Genomic DNA, 25,635 nt, shown 5'->3' on the forward strand with positions numbered 1-25,635 from the left:
GGGCAACTTTTATGTCACAACATTCCATAGAGAGTGCAGTATAATGTCTGTATATTGAGGATAAAGGTTGTGTTTTCATCTAGAGAGACAAGTTATTCCTGCTGATTATGTTCAAAACACATTGTGAAATTATTGCCAGTTTTATACTGATGAAACTGATAACAAAGATATATCATCAGTGGAGTTTTGTCTTTTCTTCTGCTTCCCATTAAATGCTGGTTAGTGCACCAAACATTTTTTGTATCATAGAATAGAGGGCAAGTAGTTATCTAGAAAATGTAATGATCAACTACAATACGTGACTGATTGAATCCGGTGAGTAGTGTGAAAGATGAGGTTCACTTGCTGGCCTTGGCCTCTTTGTTTGGCAAAGAGAGATAAGAAGACAAAGCTTGGTTTTATCAGAAGTCAACAAATGACTAAGGAGATGAGAATCTCAAATCAGCTCTTTATTTCATTGTGATCCAAGTAATTAATGAAGTATGCTTGGAGGTGGTAAAAGATGAAACATAATACCTTAGCTGTCCTCCCCTCCATCTCTGCTGGGACATAGAGTGGTCTGCTGGGAGGTACTGTTTGTATTAGTGAAGACCAGGTAGAGTCTTTGAGTTTGAAGGAAGCCGGGCACTTAGTTCTTTAGCCTCCTTTGAAAGCCCGAGTATACATAGCTGTAGTCTACCCAAGTCCACACTTAACAGTCCCAAGTCCCACCTTTGGCTATCTTGCTGAAAGTCAACAAGTCTGATGGGCTAAGGTTATAAGTGGTAGGAATGAAATTGTAAGCTTATCCCAGAGGAAAGATGTGGAAGTGCTCCACTTAGGCACAGCTTTTATCATCAGTGAACATTTTTCTTTCTTTCTAGGAAAAGGAGAACCTGTAAGCTGAAAGCAAGTGATCCAGAAATAGTTTATCCAGTGGGCTTTTTGGTGATGATGGGAAGGTTTTAAAGAATGCATCTACAATAGTGAAATAAAGTGTTGACCACCTATAATTTGCATTCTACTTTTCCTGGTTGTTAGAATGATCCCTGGCCCAGGCCACTTAGTGCTGTTAGTGTGCAGTCACTGTCTGGAAGTTCACATGGATGAGGGAGCTTTCCCCATAGGCAGCTTGGATGAGGTCACCCTTTTCTGGAGGCTGAAGTACTTCGATAGTATGAGCACAGACAGACTTGATAGTTGGTGTCTGGAACATAAAATTCTCCCTGGCAAAATTTAATCCACCAGAAGATGCGTAGCTAAAACTTGTTAGGTTACATTCAAATATTCAGGGCAGATCCTTCCTCAGTTACCTCTTCAGCTAAGAATAAGATGAGAAAAGTTTTAAGAGGAAGAGGGAATATATGAGATCTTTTATGCAAATCATCCACATGAAAAATGACAAGACTGAAAGCTCTGACACCACTTGAACTGTAGTTTAGTACTTCCTGGAGCATTCTGCTTTTTTGGAAGTTTTCAATGTTTGTGGAAAATAGAGGGCATGATGGAGAATTTGGATGCAAGAGTTGAGGGTGTATTTTGAGCCTCTACGGCTGTGCCCTGTTTCAAAATGACCACCATCAGCAAAGACATAAAGGCTAAGTTCAAATCGGGGGCTAGGACTAAGATTTCCAAGAAAGCATCCTTATGCACTTCTTCTTACAGGTAAACACATATTCATCTAAACAGGTGAATATGAGCTTACATGCTTTCTAGAGATGAGGACATTGTTGTGCAGAAGTAGAAATCTGATGCTGGATGAATTTGATTCTGAAGTTCTAGAGATGGGGCTTCTAGGGAGGTGGATTTAGCAATATGGGCAGGGAAGTTAGAAACTAGGTGGTTACAGAAATCAGAAGATGCAGAGACATTATCCATAGGAAGAGATCTGAAGAAGTAAAGGTTAGCCGTGTTTAACCAGGGTTAACATTTTCTAAGTGCATAGCTACTGTCTTAAATGTTCCTCATTCTAAAGCAGTGTTAAACATAGTGGGCCCATTTCATTTTTACTGGCACAAATAAGAAATAAACCTCTCCACTCACTTGAGCTTCTACCGCACGAGAGATCAAAATCAGAGCCAGAGGCATTTGGAGTTTGAAAGAAATGTTTTTCATTTTGATGTCTATTTTTGCTGCCTCTATTTAGAGGAAACATAGCCAGGGCTGGAAGTGAATACAGTGTCTCCTAAGAGGTGAATTATTCCCAGACAATCTGTAGTGGCAGAAGTATGGTACCTTATGGGCTCGAAATAGACCATTCTCATTAACCACATGTTGGGCTAAAGTCCATTAATTTCTATAGCCCCTCAGGGCTGAATTTAGCCCATTATAACGAAGTGATAATATCATTGGAAGCTATTTTTGTGCCCTGTGCTGAAAGTTGGGTACTACAAAACACTACAAACTAGGTAAAGCCAAGATATTTTAGGCTTTTTGGCATTAAGTACTTGCTCAGTGTTTGTCCATGCTTTTCTCAAGAGCTCCCAACAGCACTAATTAGTGTACTTAATGATGGTTCATATTGAGGGAGAACTAATGCAGCGAGTGAGATGGGGGTACTTGTGGTGTCTTCAGAGCTATGTCCTCGTAAAGGTGTTTCAAGAGAGCTATGTGACATAGTGGTATGTTGGCCAGTGTTCAGTGGGACTTTACTAGCAGTAGTGATTGTTGCAAGACTCTAGGTAAGTTTTTTACTAAGGTCTCTAGTGTGGCCCACATGGAGTTGTTAGGTTGCATGTTGACTCATGTCCATCTCTTCTGGTCTAGGTTATGTGGAGACCTCTCAGGCTTGGCTGGTGTTGAGGCAACTGTGTGATTTAGACTTTCAGTTGAGGAGAGAGTGGAAGTGACACGGTTGCTTAGGCTGACATCATAAGACAATCCTGAGAGGAAAACAGATATCCAGACTCCTTTCCACAAGAGGTAGTGGGGAACTAAAAAAGTAGTTGACATACCTGGTCTATGTGCTATTTCTTAGGCCCTCTCCTCAATTTGCCTTTCCACTGGTCACTTGGCTTGTGGTTTTTGGCCATCTTAAGACTCTGGTATGTGTCGCATGACCTCAGGGGTATCTTTCACTGCTGGGGCTTAGCAGGACAAACAGGCCTCATCGAGTTGATATGAAAATTTCTCCCAAATGTGCACAGTGTCTCCAAATCACGGTCCCCTTGTAGAGCTGAGGTGAAGTGGGTGAAAGCTGATGCCCTGCTGACATGTGACAGTTTGTCTTGCTGTTATGTGATGATGTTCTCCTGTGTTGTCATTCCCGTGGCAACAACAACAATCATTCGACACATCAGCCTGCCTGACGCATGCCTGAGACGCGTTCTACTGGTATTAGCCAGCTTTACACCTGCTCAGTAACTGTGCTCTCGCTAGGTTCAAGATTGGGCATGTGAGCTTCAGCCATTCTGAGAACAGCCTCACTGGAGCAAAAAATCTAGTTAAAGAGAGAAACATAGCAGGCAGCGAGCTGCTGAGTCATTATGCAGCCCTCCTCGGATAGCCTTACACCAATGCAGAGGATCAAAGGTGAGTTGACCTTGTGCGTCGGAGGTGAGGCAAAGTCCTCTGCAGGGGCTGGAATGTGCATTAGCTCTGGAATGCAGACAGGCAAACGCTGCCTCTATTAGCAGCTGTAGGCACCAGGCTAAGATCATCTGTGTTTAATGGGAAATAGCTCCACATAGGTCCGAAACCCAGAGAAGTCAGTGGAAAGACTCCCATCAATTGTGAATCAGTTGCTTGGAGAAAGTATTCTTAGATCTGTTCTTCTGACCAGGACTGTGATTAGTCTGGATGATGTTTAGTTTTGATCTGTGCTGGTTTTGAAGCTGTCTGAAGCTCCTGGAAAGCCCAGAAACCTCTCTTTAATTTGCTAAATAGGAAACTTGCATCTCATCCTGTAATTTCACAATTGTCATTATAAGAAACATTAAAATAGGTCATGTTTTAAATATTACGATTTCTCATCCTATCTCCAGCCCACTCTTTTTACTTCAGTGGTCTAAATATCAAGATTGTTATTTCTGGGTATGTGTGAATCAGTGGTTCTGCACTTGCTGATTTCTATACCACCTTCTGGCCTGGGTAATTAAACTAAGCAACCTTCTGACTACTGTTAGAGGGATTGTCTGGCAAGGCCTGTTTCTCTGGCTTGTCATATGGATGCAAAGCAACAAAGAGCCCAGTGCTGTTTGCTAGATCTCCTCCATTGTTCTGATAGGACACAAAAGTGATGGTCAAGATCAAAGGACTCTTGTTTACTGTTTAGATTCCTTGCTCTGTTTTGGGCTCACGGGTGTTGCTACAAGGCACGGACTGGTAAGATTTGTATCTCTTCACTTTAGACATCTGCAGTGTAGACAATTACTTCTGAGTAGTCACCCTGGATCACTTTTCAGTTTAGGAATTTACCTCATCCGAAAGCAGACATTTACAAGATGTGCCATATTGGGTTATGCCCTATAAGACCCTGGTTTTCTTCATGAACTCTAGTGGAGTCTAGCAAATGAGTTCAGAAATAGACATCTACAATTGAGGTCTCCAGATTTTATTAGAGACCCGCAGACTTACAATGTAGTTTTCACTGGATCTCAGGGTTTTAAAATCAAACCATTGTTTAGTCTGTTTTCACTTCATTCAGTCATCTCTGGAGATGGATTTGTCCTCTTTCCAAGATGTGATCTGAATTTGGTCCCTAAAACACCTACACCTACCCTTCGCAGAAATCACGCTTTCATGAGTTTCTTGCCCCGAGGCATATCTCTCTCACAAGCCATCCTCTAGGAAGTATTTTGTAACAGGGGAATCTGAATGTAATGGTTGTGTTTCTTTCCATTACTACTTGTGAAACCACCACTGACCAGAACATCCTTGAGCAAAAAAGCCACCAGGGAAGAATGCCCAGACAGGCTCTTCCTGGATGAAGCCCATCATGATGTCCTCATGAGCCAGTCTACTTGCAGAACAGGAGAGCACATCTAGATCATGCCTTATAACCCACCGTGAGATCCTTAGGATGAAAGAAGCTATATAAACATAAAATATCTCTGTTGATTATAAATGACAGTGAAAGGGAAATGCGTAATTTAAAGCAGTGCCAGCTCTGGTCTGTTAGCAGATAAACAGCACAGGGTCAAATGGTGCTATCCACTCTACACCACTCATGTCCAGACAAACTGCAGGGGGAGATATTTTTTTCTATTGACCCTACAAAGATCTGTGTGTTCCTATACGTCCTACCTACAGAGATAAAGACATAGACACTGCTGACATGTTACTTTCATCTTATCTGGGGTGATTGTGCAATCCCACTGGTGTAAATCTCCTGCTTCCTAGTGTGATGCAAGCAAGCTCTGCCCTTGCAAAGTGGGAGGGCAGTTTGGCCTGGCACTGCCCCTCCAAAGCAAGAGGTGTGACTTGTCAGCAGGAAAATCATGGAAGTGATTACACAGGAGGCAGCAAAAGGTTGGAAGTTATTTCAGAGACCTTTCAAGAAAGCATCATACAGTCTCCACAGCAATTCCTCCTCTCGCCATGTGTCTTATATAAGGTAAAGAGACTGAATTACTCGGCTGGGTAACCTCCCAAAAATCTGTGTAGGACTGTCATGCTGCAGGCTGCTGTTACGTGATACATCTTTGGAAATATGGTCCCATCACGAGAGCTTCCACATTGTGCATTTCCAAGTCTGACTATCCTGAGAACTCTGGAACTGATTTTCATCTCCTGCAACTTCAGGAGAGCGAATCAGCCATTAAGTGCCACTTGAGATCACCCATGTTATCAGGACATCTGCATGAGGCTGGCAGATAGGTGATGGAACCTGTGTGAGACCTGTGCCCTTCTGAACTGGCAACTGGAAGCCAGGTGAGATACACCAGGGCATCTGAAAAGGCATGAGATGCCTGTATTTAGGCGCCTGCATTCCTTCCTGCACATTTACACCCTCAGTATCTCCATCAGAGCAGGTGACCTGGGGCTGTTTTTGCAGTCAACGTAGAGACGAAAGTATTTTCAAGGTGTGGTTTAGCCAAATTGTTTTAGACACCTATTTCAGGAGGAGGCAAGTTGTTCCATAGGCACCATCGACTGTCATAACTAGATTTCTGTGACTGCAAAGGGAACTCAAATACAGACATTTACATGAAGTCAGACGAATCTCACCCCAGATCTAGTCTGTCTCATGTTGACATTAGCTTAATACCAAGAACACAGCAGTCCACGGACCTGATTTTACCTATGATTACAGCAGGATTGATGAGATTAGATTCAGAATCACCATTTGGCAGTTGTCCCCCAAAGTAAGCTCCAACAGATATTCATGATGGTAATGTTTTCATGGCTCCTTGTGTAAAAACAAGAGTTTCAGTTAAGAGTTATTTGTTTGGATTCAAGCCAATCGCAAACGGCTTCAGTTTTAATGGAGTGTCCCACGATGCTTTCAATTACAATGAGGTGAGTAAGAGATGTTATGGCTTGCTGGCAATGGTGAAAGATAATTATACACATCTATATTGTTCCTGTTCTACTAAGGAAGTTTCACTCAATCCCAGAGAACATTTCAGTCCACTTCTAAGCATTTCTCACATTAACAAGGAAAACAAAGTGAAAGGAAAGCTCTGAACACAGAGACATTTCATAGTGCAATCTATCTCAAGCAACGTATGTTTTTTAATTCTAAATGAATTCATTTGGAAAAACTGACAGAAATTCACAGTGTTGCTGCCTTTCTTTTTTTTTTTTTTTTTTTCCACTGGCAAGAGCATTTAGCCCCCCCAAAATATACACATGCTGTTGTAGATGCAGTGTTCAAAAAGCCACAGGGCTCTGGGGCCTTGCTGGAAGGGTGGAACAGTCCCTGCAGGTTGGAGACAACAGGTTAACAAAGGGCTCTTGGAAACCTTCCCTCCACAATACTTCCACGACGTAAATGTTCTTGGTATTATTTGCAACACGGTCATATAGCACAGCAAATGCCAGGTACAATAAGACCCAGACAGCAAACTGAGTATAAATAGATGAGAGAATTCCTGGCATTTGTTCTGGAGGAGTTTGGGGTTGGAACAAGTGAAAAATACAATTTCTCTAAAAGGGAAGTTTCCTGTAAGTAAAAGAACATTTCCCCCCATTCCGCCCCCCCCCCCTTCTTTCCCAAGATTCCAATTTTTTGCCAGGGATAGTCCAACTGTTTCAAGTGAGTTCAACCAGAATTTCATTTTGCTGAACTGGCCTGATTTGGGATGCGAACCAACCAAAGGCTGAAATTTCCCCTGGGAGCAGAAATTCTATGAATTTTACTCATCTCTAGTTACTTCTCACACAGAGATGGCCTAAAGCAAACAAGCAGCCGTTCTCCAGTGCAGACAGGAGAGTCACCTGGTAAGTAGGTTAATTTGGATGGGGTTCCCTGGTGGCAGCTCCTCTTCCTCTCTTCTGCCCGGGGAAACCTGTGCAGTGATCAGCTCTGCAGACAGGGCAGTGACAAGCTTTCCTTCAAGGCAAAAATAAACTTACACGTATATACACATATATAAACTCAGAAATCATTTCTTTCAGGAGTCATTTATACCCCAGGGCAGGCTGGCTTGGCCTGACGCAGCTCCACTGACCTCAACAGTGGAACAGAGAGAGCTGCAATAGAACGAAAGGATCACCTCTTTCTGTATGTGAAAATATTCAATTTTCCAGCAGAGTGAAGGCCCTAAAGGATTTTTTGGTAATCTTCACAAAGCAGCTGATAGCCCAGATGGGACTTGATAGCTGTGGCTGGATGCTGAAGGGCTGCCAGCTGCTGATGTATCCCTATTGGTGAGGTATCAGCACACTACTGGTGAGGATTGGCAAATGTGCCAAAGCTGGGAGCCAGGGGAATGCACGATGGATGTGTGTGAATGGCTCTGGGTGGAAGCAGCTGGTTCCTCCTCTGACCCCATAACACGACTGCAATGAGACAGCAGCCTCCAGAGCTGATGAAAGCCTTAGGGCAGCTGATGGAGAGAGCCGGACCTCCTGGTGCAGAGCACTGCTGTTTTTCCCTGCTGGAAAGTTGCTATCCTTATGTACAGGGGTTGAGTGGTTCTTCTCCTTGCAGCAGACACATGTGCCCTTTGAGCACTGCAGATCCAGACCTGAAGGACTCATGGCTTTCCGTGCTAAGCTTCAGCCGTCCTCCAGCTGCAGTATAGTAAAAGTCCTTTACACTCATGTGAGGATAGCAAAGTGCCCTGCAAACAATTAAGTCTCACAATCCCCCAGCGAGCTGGGGAAGAATTATCTCCTCATTTTTACCTGTCTGGAAAATGACATAGAAATTAATTGATTTCTTCAAGGTCACTCAAAGAGTCAGTGGGAGATTTGAAAATGGGACCCAGGAGTCCTGACTGCTGGTTCTTTCTAACCACTAGATACCTAACATCAATTGCTGGAGAACCTACTCTTAGGCTTTACAATTTTGATTAAAGATTCCAAAAAATATTGGAGCTTTAAAGATAAAAATAATTCACTACAACTTTACCAAGTGATGCATGAGCGGGCACAGCCCCTCAGGGAATGCAAGCACTGTTCAAGAAGAGCTGATCTGCTGCATGCTCTGTATATGCATGAGGTCTTAGGCTCGATGCCAACTGACATGGGCAGCAGGTCTGGCTCCTGCCATTGTGGGCAGCTCAGGTGGCTGGCAGAGCTTTACACGTCCAGAAGATGAGGTTCTGAACTGAAGCAGCAAGCTGTGGGTTTGCACCTTACACTGGGCTTCTGTTGCATTAGGTGTTCAAAAGGGTGTAATTTAGCTGCTAAATACAAGCAACCCAGGCTTTGAGAATAACATGTGAAAACACCTCCTGCTCTGTGTGCAGAAGCAGAGCAGTAAGTAGGCTCTTGACCCAAAATTATCCTGTGTGGGGCACAAAGCGCCTTCCACCAGGCTCCTCATCCCCTTCCCTGGGCTCCCACCCCATGGCCCTGCATTTCCACGAAGCTCAGTGACCCAATTTTCATGCCGCCTCATTTCTTCTCCCTGTGTAGCACACAGGGCTACCCTGCCAGTGCACCTGCTTCTCTCATCTTGGTGAAGCCCATGCCCACAAATGCCCCAGAGAAGGGCAGCAAGGGGGTGCAACCTGCCCCTTCATTTTCTCTTACCTCTCATCACTTCCAGCCCTTCTGTCTCAATCATCAAGACTTGTGTCAGTCATGTAGCGCCAGCAGCCTGACTCACTGTTACCCTCTAGTGCTGGATCAGTCGGGAGACCGGCATCTCCTGGAAGAAAGCAGGAGTTGCAGGTGGCAGTAGGTTGTCCTTTCCACATCCAGCCACCCCAAAGTCGAGTCCTGGCCCCAGCAACTCATCGTAGGGTGCTGAATTTCAGACGGTTTGCTGGGCCCTTGCTCTGCCTCTCAGATTTGTCACCCTGCTGTTGGTAGTGCGGACAGGCATTTCGGTTCACTTGATTATGCACTTGCCACAGGTTTTGGTTTTTATTTTCTTCCTTTTCATTTAAGGCTTTCCCTGTCATCTCCAGTTTCGTTCTCCAGACCTCATTTGCTGTGGTTTTAGCGGAGGGACTGGTAGCCGGTTTGCCTATGGAGAGATGGACGGTGAAATGCCTGCCAGGAACAATTAGGGCAAATACATTCTGCTGGAAACTCCTATTTTTGCTGCTGGCAAGGAGAGCCAGAGTTTGATCCCAGTCTGCACCTGAAGGGCTTGGACACAAGAAGACGGGGAAAATGCTGAAGCCCTCTTCTGCTTTCCCCGAGTCTCTGAGAATATTGTCATCAGATTCCAAACAGCCAGGATTTTTCCTCCCTCCTGGGAAAGGAGGGGTTAAATATCTTAGGAGATCAGCCTTTATGGATAAGGCTGAAGACAGCCTGTGGAGTTGAGAGCAGAGTGCTATGACCTGGCCAGCATGGGGTGGGGAGCTTGAAAGGGGGATGGCTTTCCCAGGGAGTGTGGAGAAAGGGAATTCCTTGCAGCAGTTGAGTTCTAACCCTCCTTCCCCCTTGCTTCCAGGAAAGAGGGTTAACATTTTTCCCTAGTGGGATTTGCCGGTGTTGGGCACCCAAATTAGATGCCTTCTCACCCCAGCCTGGCCACAACCCTGAATGCCAATGATTCAACACTGGCAGCACTAATAAAGCTACATTGTTTTTCATGTTTTTCCATTTCTTTCTTAATGAGTGCCACCAATTCCTTATTTCACACATGCCAACAGGGATTATAACTTGCTTATCTGAAAATACTCTAATAGTCACATTGGCTATGGACTCGAAGCTGTGTAATCAAGAGCTTGCTTTGGTCCCTTACACATTTGGACCTGTTTTTTCTGATAAGATGAGCTTGTTTATGGACATGTATGAAATGCAGCTTGTGGTTTTCTGTCCTAGTGCATTTTGTTTGACTATTATTTAACTTCACTGAGTGTTCCCATTGGTAGAATAAACATCGGTATTCATATAAATCATTTACACTTTGAGATGCTGTGATAAAGCACGGTAAAAGTGTCTCCCATACACCAATGAACTGAACAAAACAAACATCCTGTAAGATAGGTAAGGAGCATTCAGAAACTTTATGGCCAGAAACACCATTTGATCTTTGAATCTGAACACTTGTGTACACATGCCATAAATATTCACCCACGTATTTCCGTGTTGTATCCAGAAATGCATTCGTGAGTAATGTGTCTGTTCCTGGAAAACATGCGTGGCACTGTTCAGTTGCCTAAATGGAGGTGTGTGGGGTTTTGTTTTGAAATGCTGTGGGAATCCGGGGCATCCACACAGGTCTGGTAGGAAATGATGCAGGCCTGCAGGCTCCCCGCCTCTTGGAGCAGCTGCTAGAAGTTGGGCAAGATACCCCCAAGACTCTCAAGAGGTGTGAGATATCTAAGTGTTGTCAATAGAGTGGAGCTCCCTGCATGATACAAAGGGTAGGATTCAGCTCACAGAGGATGACAGCTAGATGCAAGTGTCTGCAGAATGGTGCCCACATGGAGTGTCTGAGTTGCTGTCAGTGGAGATCTTGTTCATTCATCAGTGAACCCCAGAGAGTGATTCATTGGTCAGATGAACAACTCTGTTGACTGCTATGCAAGATGCTCCAGATTTCCCAAACAGCTGATACCCAGGATACCTGACATCTGCAGTGGCGAACATTAGGACTTAATTAAGACAAAAGACTTAAAGGAGACCCAGGTCTGGACGGCATGAAATTCCAGAGAAGTGCAAGTCTGCATAGGTCTTTTACCATATCTGCCAGCAGATATGCGTGCAGATACCAAACATATCCAAAGAGTGCTAGACACGTCTGTTTGGAGCTGAGCACTAAAACTGGAGTTTTTCTCTCCTAACTAGACATTCATAATATAGCTAGTTATGTTTAACGTGGCTGCTTCTGGCTGCCTTTACCATAGGTAGTAGGAAATGTGCACTCCAAGGGCATGATTCATCTACCCAGTTTTAGACGTGTCCTCTAAGAAGACAAGAATAACTCTTTGGTTCTCCTGACCACATAGACTAGATATCTACAGGGACTAAAAGGTGCATAGCAAGATAGGAGTCAGCATTGGCTTTTCCCTGTAGATATATTAAGTCTGGCATTTAATCAGAAGAATTCTGTCTTCAGGACATAGGCAGTCCCACAATATCTTTGATAGATTTTTCCTGTGACTGGTAATTGTCTCATCTGAATTTGCCTGATTTGAACTTCTGGCTTCAGTTTATGTCCTGATTCTCTTCAGTAGACTGAAGGATCCTTTAACACTGTGGTGAGTCATATATTCTGATCATCCCGTTGACAAAATAAAGAGATGGAGCTGCTCAAGGACTTGCAAGATTGCTTAAAATTCTTAAGAGCTGACATAACACATGGTTGAACACATTGTTTCTGTCAATGAGGTCAAATGGGGAAAATTATTAAGTAATTCCGTATTGTGAGATAACTGACTTAATAACATCACTGCAATACAGTCATCTATGACAAATCAAAGCAAAACTATGTGCAAACCACCTATGGAAGGGAGAGTTTAATTGTATATCACTATGTATATGTCCAAAGAGAGTCAGAAAGACCAGAAAACTATAGAGAGAATGTTCAGTGAATGTAGTCACATTAACACTGTTAGCATTTGCTGAGAAAATAGGAGAGTGATAATATATTTGACTTTCACTTCTTGAGTTACCTGGAAAATGGATTGAAGCTGTGAACTCAGAAACAGCTTTCAGATCTTTTCCACCATTTCTAGAGGAAAAAAGGACTTTCTCAATGAACATGATTTCACTGTGGAGATCTTGATCCTACAATTTCTCCTGGTGGAAGCAACTCTAAATTTGACTACTGCTTCAGCATAGCCCAGAAGAGATGCCTTTCTTGAAGCATTCTACTTTCTTCAGAATGCCTTCTTTTATCCTAGATTTTGGAACAGGATGTTGGGTCTTCTCTGTCTCCCCCTTTGAAACTGCAACTGCTTAGAAGAGGCAATGAGGAAAGTTCAGAGGAGAGCAGGCTGAATATAATTGTGCAGCTAGCAGATGGTCTCATCTCCTTCAGAATGGGTCCTGACACCATGATCAACTTCACTGGTTAAGATCTTGGCCTCATGTCCCTTGGGATTGATGCTAAGAGGACAGGCATATAGGATACCTGAAGCCAGTAGGATTAGAGGCTAAGGGAGAGAGAAGTCCCTTGATGCTGGGTATTGCACATCAAGCAAGAGAAAAATTTTAATGACAACACAGAACAGAGTTCTAAGGCACCACTACTCACTGCCTCTGATCCCGGGTGGAGCCTCTGAGCATGGCTATCATTTCTTTTGTCACTCTCACTGCAGGTAGTGTAAAGTAGGATATGGACACCGTTCAGATGATGTGAACCAGGTGATCAGATCTCTATCATGACCTCTTGTTACTATTGTGTGCACTGGAAAGGCACATGAATCACTGTGCCTCTGTTTCTCCACCTGCACAGTGGAGCTGGTAGGGGAAATCTACTGAATAACTCCTGAGCTTTGTAACCTTAGCTTGTCTAACACTGATGGCATAAATCAATTCCCATGGTGCTTACTGACAGCGATTCTGGCGTGGAGCTTGCAAAGCAGCCAGAGATTCATGTGCAACACGTGAATCCCATCCCTAGGGCGAACCCCAAATCTGGGAGCAGAAGAGGGATTTCCTTGCTAGAAACATCACAGTGTTACCCTGGGGACTGAAAAAGAAAAGAACACCACACGCCATCCTCTTTCCAGGCAGAGTTTAGTTGAATTTTAAACAGCCTCACTCAAATCTCCCCCCATGACAGCAAATGTCACTTGTAAAGTATGTAATTTGTGCCTGCAGGCTTGTGTCACCCAGGTCACATGCAGACGTGCTCTCCCTGCTCTTTCTCTCTCTGATTTGAAAAGATGCAGTTTTGGTGTGGCTTGGCATCCCAATGAAGCACCCGCAGAGCTGGGGTCTCACTGTAGCATGTGTGGGCTGGTGGGCCTTGAGGAGGTATGAATGTACCATGGTGGTCACCTCTGCATGGTTCCCTGACTATGGCTCAGGGCACTACAGGCACTGCATGTCTGCATTATCCCAGTTGCCAGCTGTTAGAGGCTCTGAGCCCACAGGGTCTGCTGAGGGAGAGATTTCTTGCTTCTTGGGCAGATATCCCCACTTTTGGCCTTGGCCCCATATTCTTCCTGGCTGATAGACTGCTTCTTGCTCCCTCAGCATTGCTGCATTTGCAACACAGATGGTGCTCGCAGCACCCTGCTTTCCCAGCCTGACCTTGTAGCATTCTCATTTCCTCTAAGTAGAAAGCTAACACTGTGGGTTGTTCTGCATCCTACCAACTCAACCTGTGATGCTCACTGTGCTGCGCAGCCCTGTAAATGCCCTGATTCGTCTCATCTCAGTGTTCAGCAAGCGCTTCTGCTGTTGGAATTACCAAAAAAATGCAAAAAACCCACCACCCCACAACCCAACAAACCAAATTGTACCATAAGCTATTTTGTCTTTTCTGATAGTGAAACCTTGGTGGGGTTAAACAACTTCACAGCACCATCCAACCAAATGAGCATTTAAACAAGCGCTTCATCATTTTAGGAAGCGAAACTTGAGCTCCTCCAGCGTGCCAGCCCAGCAGATGCCTTCTGAAGCTTGTTTGTAAACTAAGCAGGCGCATGGCTCTCCTGGAGGTCAGGGAGACATGCCTGTGAAAGTGCTCTGATGAATGAGTCATGAGCCACTTGTGGCCCTCAGCCCTGGATGATCCTATGAGGCAATTCAGTTGCTTACTGTATGGATGAAAGGCACTGTAATAGTCTCTAAACACTTCTGGCAGGGTTAAGGCCCCATTTACCAATCAAAAATAATGGAACTTTACACCTTTTAGAAAGCACTTCAAGATCTGCTCATGATAAGTGCCTTAGAGAAGCTATTATTATTTATTTGAATGTCAGAAATGTGTCCATTCCTAGTAGTAGATGAATGCTGCTAGACACCTTACAATCCCATCAGCCAAACAATGGCAGAAAGGGAGTATCCCTGCCTTCCTAGCCATATGATGTGCATCTGAGGGAGGTTAAGTGACTCAGGCAAGGCTACACAGCAATATGTGGGACTGATTTTAGGTCCACACTGCTTGAGGCTGTGCATTTAACAGAGATCAGGTGAGTGGAGCAAAGCAGTCCTTACAGAGAAGGGTCCAGGTCCCTCCTGGTCTCCATGCAGAGCTATGGTTGTGCTGGGCAGTAAGCTCATGGCAAGTGAGCTTCCTTCTGTATTCCTCATAACAATATTTTATTGCTTCTTCAACAGACTCGTAAGCACAGCTATTGAACCTCTGCTGGGACACAGCACATTCATGTAAATACCTGGGACAGAGAGAAAGTTTCCTCTAAAATATTTTTTTGGGTCTGAAAACTGTGTTTTTCTATACCCTCATCTTTTAGGTGAAATGTATGCTTTGAACTTCTGTTGGCAGAGGAAGAAAATATTTCAGTTTGAAAGCCTGAAACTATGTGAGGGACATTGGACTTGCCCAGCCACATAGTGTGTGAACAGGGTAAGAACTGCGTCCCCATCAGATCTAACACCTATCCTTAGTTAGACATGCTTTAATCTGTGGTAATTAAGTAAATTAGAGTTCAGTGAAGGTGCTCGCACCTTGGTGAGTCATCTTCTTGGTGGCTTCACTGTCAGTGCCAGCCTGAGGATTTGAAGAGAGGAGCACAGGAGGAGAGGATGCTCCCCTATACAGTCCTTGGAGGCAGCTCCGAGGCGAGCTGGCGGAGCAGTCTAGAAAAGCTTGTCTTGTGAAGGGTTTGGTCAGAGATCAGGAAAGAACCTTAATTTTCAGACACATCAACCTCATGCTTTCTCTGAAGGGCAATGAAAGCAAGTTTCATGTCCCAGGGCTGTGCTCTGCAGTCCCATCGCTGAACTCAGGTTCACTGAACCTTGCAAATTCCCTAATGTGTCTGCTCCTGCTCCCACTGGAGACCTTTGACACTGCTTAGCTGAGAACAGATCTAGGTTTGTAAAGAGAAACCAAGGTGGGTTTTTTAGGAGGAGGAAGTATTTTTCCTGGAGAACTATTTTTTCAAGTAATTTGTGTTGCTGAGGCCCTTCTGTAATAACAGACCTATGAGCTAAGCAGGGATCCACTTTGCAGTGCTTTTTTTGTCTTCCTCTTTTACCTCACCTTGTGCCACAGAACTGCTCCTCAGTGGGTTCCATTAATAAACAAATACTTCCTTTGTTTCCTCCTTTAAGCCAACCCAAGGGAATGAGATAGCACTTTTAACAAGTCATTATTAAAGTGATGGTAAATATGAACCCTAGATGGAGAGCTGTGGTGCAGGATCAGCTTGCCCAGTTTTCTTAGAGCTATGGAGATGTGAATGTCATTAATAAAACATCTCGTTATATGGGTTTTAATTATTTTTCTCGTCTGAGTTAAGATCGTTACCTCTGCTTACATGAAAAAGCAGATAACTTGATGAAGGTTCTTGTAATAAGCATTGTTGGAGCCATCATCTGCCAGAATATCTTTGTAATTAATGGTTTGTTTAAATTCCAGTGCATAACTGTCTTTGCATTCTCAACTCTGACTGTTGCTTAGATCCTAATGGGACCTCTGTGGGGAAAACAGGAGGACAGTGGGTGTTTAATTCGTCAAGAAGGCTCATCAGCCAGGTGTGCTTCCGTGGTGTCATGTCCCAGTGGTGCTACTTTGAGAATGGCTGTCATCATACAGGAAAACAGCACCTCTTTGCTGGGCATGTGGGCTGGTATTTTCTAGCAGTTCACAGTGCCTAACAGTGACACATGGATTTATGAACTGGGATAAATGCTTTATGAGGTAAGATCAGTTGGATATTTTCTCTTAGCTCCTCCAGGCTCTGAGCACCATCTTCTGTGATGGCACAAGGTGTCTGTACAGGAAGGACCAGAACATCTGATACTACTAAATCCTTACTGGACTGGCTGGCATCTTACCCTTTCAGCCCTCAGGCCAGCTAGGTCTAGGCCTCAAACCACTGCACTCACTGGGCTCTTTCCCCTCTAGAGAGTGACATGAGAAGTCCTTTCTCTCTGTCCTCACTGTAGCCCTGCAGCTTATTTGCACTGCTGTCTCACCTGGCTTTATTGTGAGACCTGAAATACCTGGTCCATGTGTTCCCCACCCCCAAACTGAGTGCTGCTTCTGATGCTTAGTGAAGTAAATCAGTGCAGACATCAAAAAGGGCTTCTGAACCTTGTAAATATGGAAGAAATTTTGAAAACATGATCCAGACACAGCTCTGAAATTCTCAGAAAACACAAAGTATTCTTTTAAAAAAACAGCACCAAAAATGATTGTGTCATGTATCTCAGCAGATGCAAATTCTGAGGAGACAAAGGGACTAAGGGGTCTGCTCATGCTGCTTTGAAGCCAATGGGGTCATGGCATTAGCTTTGTCAGGACTGTCACTTTGCAAGCAGTGAAGCATTTAGTAAAATTGCAATTTGACAAATCCTGAAGAACAGAGCTAATTTCAGTGACGTCCCTCTGATATTGGTAGATGAGTGCACATCCACACTGAAGAGGTTAACGCTCTCAGAGCTCGTCAGTGGAACAAGGAATAAAAACATCACTGAAAACATTACTCCCTCCATGCCTTGAGAATAAATAGTGAGAAATTCCTTGTTGTAGGGTGTCTGTGCCACAGGAGGCAATGACTAGAGCTGGGATCTCAAACAGTAAATAAGAGTTTTTCATACCTCAGTGACTTTATGACCTATAATAGCTTTCATGGTTCTCTGCTGTAATTGGATCTCATGCTTTGGGACAGAAAGCGTCGTGGCAATGAGAAGGAATCTGTCCTCCATGCACTACAGATTCCCACAGGTGACAAAGAACAAGGTGTATCACGTAAAACTGTCCTCTGCAACACCCACTACCAATGCCTGCTGGTATAATTTTTCAGCCAAAATGTTGAGTAGTTGCTAATTACAAGATGACAAGTGAGCGGCTCCTAATTGTATTGTTGATTATTTTTGGGCAGCCCCCTGTTACTGTGGTGACAGCCTAGAAGGAGAGAGTGTGCAATATTAGGTGCCTTTGGGCACTTTAATTCGTGGAAACGTGCTGTGTTCCCAGCTCCCCTGGCATCAGCTGGAAAGGTTGCTGCCTTCCAGCTGCGGCACTGAGCCAGTGAAGCAGCACAAAATGATTACAGCGGTGATAGGGAAAAGGCAGAGCAGTCCCCTGGGCCAGTGGTGATCGTGGGTGAGGATGGAGGTTTGCAAAATACCCGACTTGTCAGAGCTGCTTTAACCAACTTCTTGTGGATGTTCGCAGGGAAACTGGAGCTCCAGATGTGCTGGGATAATGGGAACCCACAGAGTTTCTCACTTTCCAAGGTCTTGTCCTTTGACAGATCATCAGGCAAGAATCCCTTTGTAAGTTAACATGGGTGGGAGTCAGCTTGCAGAATAAGGCCTATATTTAGCTGCTTTTGTGTCAATGTCTTAATGTGAGCCAGCTGCCTAAGCCTCCATCTACAGGAGAAACTCAGTTGCCTGAACCTGGTGTCTGTAACTGAATCTTGGACCTTTAGGTTGGACTGGAGGGTCTGGAGAGCAGTGAAGACACTTGGTGCAAGACAAACCTGAGCAGCACGGCTGAAACCATGCTGGTTTCTGCCAAAATGGTGGGGAATGGCAGCATCTCTTTCCTTCTCTCTCCTTTCGAGCACCATGGCTTTTCTCTTGTGTTAACTGTCATCCTCCTCCTTTTCCTGCAAACCCTGTAATTCAAAAATAGAAAAAGGAGAAGAATGAAACAAACCAACTGCTTAAAAAGCCCTATAAGAAAAAGGGAACCTAAGATATAATTATGCCTCTTGGATGATATTTTCCCCTGATAATACTGGAAAAATACTAAACATGCTCATGTGATGTTCTAGTGTGCAAGTATCTGTAGCAGATCTCCCTCCTGCTTGCTCTCGCCTTCCCTCTCTGTCTTGCTCTCTGTTTCAGGAACTGCCAGCAGTTACTGTAGATAAACCCAGAGACAGCTCAGATGTGAACCTGCAGCACTGCCATGCTCTGATTTAAGGATCAATACATAAAACCCCCAGACCACACAGTCACAGTATCTGACCCAAGAAAAAAACTTACATTTGGAACCCTCTTTCCACCATAATTTGGGTCTTTGGCTTGTTTCTTTGTACCTTTGAAGGAACGGAGGAATTAAAGGGATGTTGGGCCAGCCCTGCTCCCATCACAGCCCTTTTTCCCTAGGAAGGCAGGCAAGTGCTAGGAGCTCACTGAGCAAGACAGGGGCAGTTCCCCAGTGGGCTGGTGGATGAATGCAAGCAGTGGCATCAATGCACCAAACTGGGGGCTCAGTTCAGGGGACAGTGTGTCATGGTTTAAGTGAGGTCTAAGGGAATATAAGTGCCAGAGGCTTTTGCAGCTCAGCCTCATGTGAGCCAACAAATAATCCCCTCCTGGCTACTTCTGCTCCTCTTCTTGTTCCCTGCCTGATCAAGACCTGCTGCTAATGGTGCTGTCAGAGCTCTGCAGGAAGTTCCTGCTGCCTTCATACGAAGGCTTCTCCTGACACACTCCTGGGGTTAGAGGATCCTGGACTTAATTTATTCACTGTTTTCAGGCATAGGTCCAAATGAGAACCTGCACTTTCCCTTTCTCGTCTCCCCTGAGGTTTGCAGTAGCTGAATTCAAAACCCTGCAGCAGATCACCATGTTTTGCACTAATTTAACATGAAGCTTCAGGTACTTGAACATTTCTGCAGTCTTTGAGTACAAAAGTGGCCTTTTTTTGCCTCCATCCCCTGTTATCCAAACACTGTTCCAAAAAATCCGAGGAATGAGCCATGTTGTTTATTTCTTTCTGGCACATTTCATGTTTTTGGGAGCAGTTTTTTCCACCATGTTGCAGGAAGGCTCACTGCTGGGCATGGTCCTTAGCAGGCTCCTGAAACCCCAGGCTGGATTTAATGCTTGTGGGAAAACCTGAAAGCAGATCTGTGTCCCAAAACCCAGAGCCTGAGTGTGGGATGTTTGCACATCGCAGCACTGGGGACTTGATCACAGCTCTGATGGTGCCCTGTGGCGTGAGACTTCAGAAAAGTAGGCTCAAGCCCTTCACATGGGGTAGATGACCCCATAAGCATGTAGTGTGTCTATAAAGCTGTATTTTGTTCAAACCTCACATCTATCACGGCACTTCTTAGGTAGCATTTTCTTTCAGATAACTCTTAACTGGTCAGAAAAAGGGATTAAGAAAGAGCAGGCCTTTCACCAAATGGGCTGTAGTTCAGTGAAAAGTTAGAGCTGAAAAAAAAAAAAGGAGATGGCAATAAAAAAATAGAAAAATAAATATTTTCATCTTTTTAAAAAATTTTTTTTTACTTGCTATTTTGAGAAGGTGCTTTAAATCAGCCAGAGTCTTCTTTCCAGCTGCAAAGGTGTTGTCCTAAATTCAACCTCCCATGAAAATTCAAGCTGCCTTGTCCTCATCGGGGTTTTAAATTGAATTAGTTAACTGAATTAGGAATGCTTTTTGCTTTTCTGTGTTTGGTAGAGACTGATAAGCCTGCAGATGCAGAGAAGCATGGGTTTGATTCAAGCTGTCGCCTGGACCTGCACGTGGAATCGGTTAACCATGTGCGGGAGAGCTTTCCTGAGCTGGACCTATATTTCCTGCACAAATGATACTTGTGACAAATACCTGGTGTCATTGATATTCCATTAGTTTCCTTCACTGAAAGATCAGACAGCTTTAAAAAGCCAATAAATTCCCACAGATTGTCTCTGAAAGGAAGAAAAAAAGATTCCTTGGCAGGCCACACACCATTAAGCCCAAGAAGTGAGCAGTGTTTTATGGTTAGCAGAGCTGAGGTCACTACTTTTGGACGGGGGCAATTAAGATTCACTGAAGCTACCCAAAACCACTGCTTGTTCAGGTGCTGGGGTGAAGACACCTTGTTCAGACAGCAGCAGCATCCGCTCGGAGAAGTGGCTTTCTGCAGAGCTGCAGTTCCAGGCTATGCTGACCCTGGGAACATACCCAAGTGTTTAGTGATACTAAATAGCATGGATCCCACTTTAAAAAGAAAAGCTTTATGAAGATCCGAGGAAATGCCTTTAAGCCAGAACATCTGCTTGCCTTGTAGACTAGAGGCCATTTTTAAAGGGGGTTTTGGAGTGGTGTTAAACTTCTGCAGCTGACAACATGCCCACCTTGTGGTCACCACATCTCTGTCACTTGAGAAAATGCCTCAAGCTATGTGGCTTTCTTCCTTTGTCTGCAGACGATCAGTTTCTGTGGTATGAAGTTGTAGCAGCTTCCTCATTGCCCAGTGTGCTCAGGAAAACTGGGCTCTGTCAGTTTTTGGGTGCCATTTCCTGATGTTAGGGTATCCTTACGTCCATCTATCTGTTGAAGTGGTTTCCCCAAAGCTTGCTCTGGCTATAATCCTTCAGCAAGTCCTTTGTTCCCACTGTTCTGCTTATGGCTGCAAAACTGTGTTATTCGTGCAGATAGATCTTTCCGTCATTTGCACCCAGATTTTGAATTTCAAGAAGCCACAGTTGTGGTTTGGTTTTGGTTTTTTAATATCATTCGGTGCAGGTAAGAGATCTTTTCAGCTAAATACAAGAATAAATGAATATGCAGATTTCTTTTCTGAAGGTCTCGAGCAGAAACGCTTGCTCTGATGAATGACTCATTCCCTTTGTTATAGTAGCATTGTTGAAGCTCTGGTGTTTTCAGGCTCTGAGCAAGGCAAGGTTGGGAGGAGGAGTTATTGTCTTTTATTAGACTAGATGATAACAGTTGGGAAAAATCAGGCAAGATTTCAGGCACGCGATCTTTTTCTTCAGGTTTGGAGCTGCTTTTCCTGCCTTTTAGCTGACTACAAGTGAGGAACAGCCACTGCAACATTTGACCGAATCAAAAGTCAGCACAGTTATCCTCAGCTTTTCCTTCTGACCTGGAAAAAGGGTCCTGGAGCTCTCTGCCAGCGTCATCCTCAATTCAACCTCATGCTGAAACTCCGTATCATTTCATCCATTAAATGATAGCAGCCCCTTTGAACATACTTCCTGACATGTCTGTTTAGCTTCTGGTTGCTCTTTTATACCTGATAAAGAAAAGAAATTGGAGACAATTAATGGCACTTTTGCCTTCTTCCTCCTGATGTTCAGATGAAATCTCAACATTCAGGAAATTCCAGTCCCATGCAACAGTTTCACAGGAGAAAAAGGAGGGGGCAGAGGAGGTAATTGGTAAAACTTCTTTCCCAAATAACTGGGGAAAACAAAAATCCCCAAATTGACAAACCTCTGAAATGGGGAGGCTCCACTTCAGAGCATATCCTAAGGCCAGAAAACTTCCATCTGCTCCAGCCCTGGTGCAAGCAGGACCTGGAGAAGGGACGGCAGGATGAGGGGACCCCCAGCTCAGAGTGGCTTGGAGGCAGACTGTTCCAGGGCCAGTGGGAAGCCACTTGGTTTGCACATCCCTGCCTGTGAGCAGGAACAGTTCCAGCTCCTGTTGTGACACTCGCTAACATGAGGCTTTGGCTGATGCTGCCTCCAGGCAAGGTCCTGCCTGTGATGGATTCAGGGGGAGATCACCAAGGGGAACCTCAAGTTTGCACAGGCAAGTTTACCCCGTGTTTATCAGGTGAGATTTCTGCTCTGAGCCAAGGCAAGTCCTGCACACACTCCAGCCTGTTTATTTCATCCTGGCTGGGTGCAGGAAATCTTTCCTCCTCCTCTCCCACTGCCTCTGACTCAGAAAATGTTTGAAAATCCCAGGTTTCTGCCATCTCCTGCCTCTCCCCCCTGGGTAACCGAAGGCTGAAGAAGGAGCAAACAAAGGCGCCCTTATGCTTGGGAGGGCTGACAAGTCGAGGAGCAGCGACTCCTCCTCTCCTCCTGCTGCCCTCCTGGGGATCTGGCCTCCCCATTGTCTGCAGCAGCTCCGGCCATGCTAAAGGCTTCTTTGGCGTGGCTTTCACATCCAAGCAAGGTCTGGGGCTGATAGAGAGAGGCTGTTGATATTAATTATCTATCTGAGTTGTGGTGCGCGCTCGAGTCCTTTGCTGTGCCTGTGATTCCTTGTGTTCACTGCTGTGTGCTGATGGGCGAGGACGTTATGAAGGTGGGGGAAAAGGCACAGCAGGTATCTTGCTACTCTGTCCATGAGCATTGGTGTGCTCTTGCCTGTCCTAAAATTGCAAGTTTGTTGGAGCCAGAGTTTCCCTTTCTTATGTCTGTGTAGCAGCAGATACTGCAGGACCCTGCTCCATGCCCAGGGAACATCATTTTAACAGAAACAGTCCCATTTTACAGCTGTGAATCTGAGGGACAGGGGATGGCAGTGATTTGTTCCCAAAGTGCATCAGAAAAGCAGGGACCAGACCTTCATAGTTCAAGTCTGGATCTACCACCCTGGCTGCAGTGCCCAGCCTTGTGCAATCACCCGTCAAGGGTCTGGAAGGGAAGGGAGGTGGGCTGGTGTGATGGAGCTGGGCTGCTTGCTAAGCACCACCCTGCAAACAGCAGCCAAGATGTTCTCCAGCTGGAGCTGGTCACAGCAGTGTACAGTTACGGGAGCAGTGACATGAAATAGTGAGGAAATAAACACTGCACCTCGCCAGGATGAGACTTTATTTAAATAAAGAGAAGGACAAGTCAGGCTCTGCACAGGGCCTCCTTTTATCTGCCTCTCAGAACTCCGCAAGCAGAGATTGACCTCTTGATATTCTGCATTAGTCTGGTTTTTTAAATGATGGCTAAGACGCATGCAGAACGGCCTTGCTGCTCCTGCCACAGCACTGGAGTGACGTAAGGACAGAGTCTCTAGGTAGTCACTGAGCATGTTCAGGTTGGCCTGTGGGTAAATGAGGAGAAGCAATTCCTAAAGACCTGTTGGGGAGGTGTCTGAAAGTGTTTTTAAGCCCATGACCTTGTCAGTTGAGCTTCCGAACCCTGTGGTGACCAACAAACCTTCATCCCCTTGTGGTGTCCTCATCTTCTTTACATAAACTCAAGCCCCAGGCAAAGGCAGTCAGCCAAGCAAATACACACAAATTCCTTCCTTCCCTCCTTCCACCCTCCACTCTGCTCAATGCACAGGCTCGACATGGGGGCTTGGAAAGAAAGGTCAGGACCATTTGGTGTCTTCTTTCTTTGGCTAGTGAAAGGGTGTCTCTGCTGTGCAGCCTTCTAAAAATAACCTACGCTTGCAGAATGGCTTAGCTCTCCACCGTGTACAGGAATAAAAAGGATGGGAAAGGTCTCAAGTGACGGAGATGTCCAAAAGAGGTGCCACGTGGTGCGCTGCTTCTCTAGGAAAAACACACATATGTTTCCTCCTCCGAGCATCCCTCGTGCGAAGAGAGGTGTTGAAAGGGAAGGAGAGACCTCGGAAAGCCTCTGTTGGCTGCCTGCATGCGTCTTACCTGGGGGTGCAGACTCCCTGGAGGGGCTGGTGACCCCATGAGGGGACCCCTGCTGTGAGCCCCTGTGAGCAGGCTGGCAGAGGGGACCAAGGGATGCTGGCATGGTGCTTGTGAGCGGGCACGGTGCCACGCTGTCAGATGGCTGCGGTGGGGATATGCAGCAGGCAGAGTGCCGGCACATGCAGAGGGGCTGCGGGTGGCCATGGTTTTAGGGAGACCATCCCTCCTGTGAGAGGACTGTGGGCTGCTTAGGGTGGTAGCAGCTCCTGCGCCATGGAGCTAATGGGTAAGGAGCACTGCTTATAGGGATGAGGATATGGGAAATAATCCTCTGGGAATAGGTCTACATGCTAGAGAAAGCCCCTAAGAGAAGGCACTGAGGGAGATTTTAGGGCTTCATGCAGCAGCTTCAGGACCCTGAGGGGTGCAGCAGCACAGAGCAGGTTGCAGAGGTAGCCTTAGCATCGACACGTCGGGCTTTGGTGGGGATATCCCATCGTCAGGGCTGGCTAGTATAAACCACTACACTTCAGTATTCACCTTCATCTCTTTTTTTTCCCCTTTGGTTTACCAAGCAAATAAGTCCTGTGACAGCTCTTCTGTGATGTCAAGTACTGAATCCACCTTGATGTCCTATGAAAGACATTTCTCACTTGACTTTTCCCAGGCAGCCCTGTATCAATCAGTTAATGCCTTATCTAAGCATACCCACAAAGTGTGGCAAAGTCAGCAAAGAGAGAAGAAAAATATGCCTGGAAAATCTGGAGTTACCCTGGTTTACCCTGGGTTTCAAAATCAGGGGAGTATTTCTATCATGCTTACAGAAAGCTTGGAAGATTTGCTCCTGAATGCTGCTTTCAGGTCTCCCGGGTACAGGGAGGAGAGTGTGCGGAAGAGATCTGTGAGGAAGGTCAGTGGAATGGAGAGTCATCCCTTAGAGAAGGGATTGGATCCTTCCGGTGTTTTAGATGGATTTCAGTCATTATATGAGCAGTATTATACCTTACAGCCGCTTGAAACAGCTGATTGTGAGATTTCAGAAATCACTGGCCATGTATTCTGTTCTGTAATCAGGAATTAGTCTGGCTAATTGCCTATATCCCTGTGATTGCATGTCTCCAAAAAGACAGCAGGGCCTTATAGTATTTCTTGACTGAGGTCCGGGGAGGGAAAATACTATGAACAGTAATCAATCTCTGACAAGGCAGAGCAAGCAATGGTGGCGATGAATAAAGTACAGGTCAATCTGATTTCCTTTAACATTCCATTTCTGAGAAGAAGGGGGTATGTGTGTGTGTGAGCCACCTGACATTGTCCAGGCAGTCATCGTATTAACCATCCCCTCCCCTTTCAACAGGAAAGAGTGCAAAACGTGCCCAGGGTCCTTCTGTGCACAGCGGGGATTTTACATCCCCAATGCTGCTCAAACAGAGTGCAGGAACTGTGGAAGTGGATGTCAGGAACATGGCGCAGAGCTTGAATGTGTGTGTGTCCCACACAGCAATGGCTCTGTGGACGTGTGTATGCTGCAGCCTGGGGAAAACTTCTTTATGGAAGAGGAAACTAAGTGCTCTCTGCTCAGTTGCTTCAACAAAAAGCCCTGGGCAACTGCTGTGCTGTAGATCAAAGCCGTGTGAAAGCACAGGATCAGAGGCAGCTCTGGTGCTTACACTGGAGGACA

At 45.2% G+C, this 25,635-nt stretch overlaps 1 long non-coding RNA gene across 2 annotated transcripts; it reads left to right on the forward strand.

Annotated features, from left to right (window-relative positions):
• Positions 1-3,331: 3,331 nt before the first annotated feature.
• On the forward strand, positions 3,332-21,653 carry LOC136009207 (uncharacterized). 2 transcript variants are annotated; one of them, XR_010610395.1, is made up of 3 exons: positions 3,332-3,510; positions 17,816-17,916; positions 21,367-21,653. It is a non-coding gene; the product is annotated as an uncharacterized LOC136009207 (long non-coding RNA). The 2 variants fall into 2 exon arrangements; XR_010610396.1 differs by lacking the exon at positions 3,332-3,510 and adding an exon at positions 16,282-16,333.
• The last annotated feature ends 3,982 nt before the right edge of the window (positions 21,654-25,635 follow it).

Source organism: Lathamus discolor, chromosome 2, assembly GCF_037157495.1.
Source record: "Lathamus discolor isolate bLatDis1 chromosome 2, bLatDis1.hap1, whole genome shotgun sequence".
Taxonomy (NCBI): domain Eukaryota; kingdom Metazoa; phylum Chordata; class Aves; order Psittaciformes; family Psittacidae; genus Lathamus; species Lathamus discolor.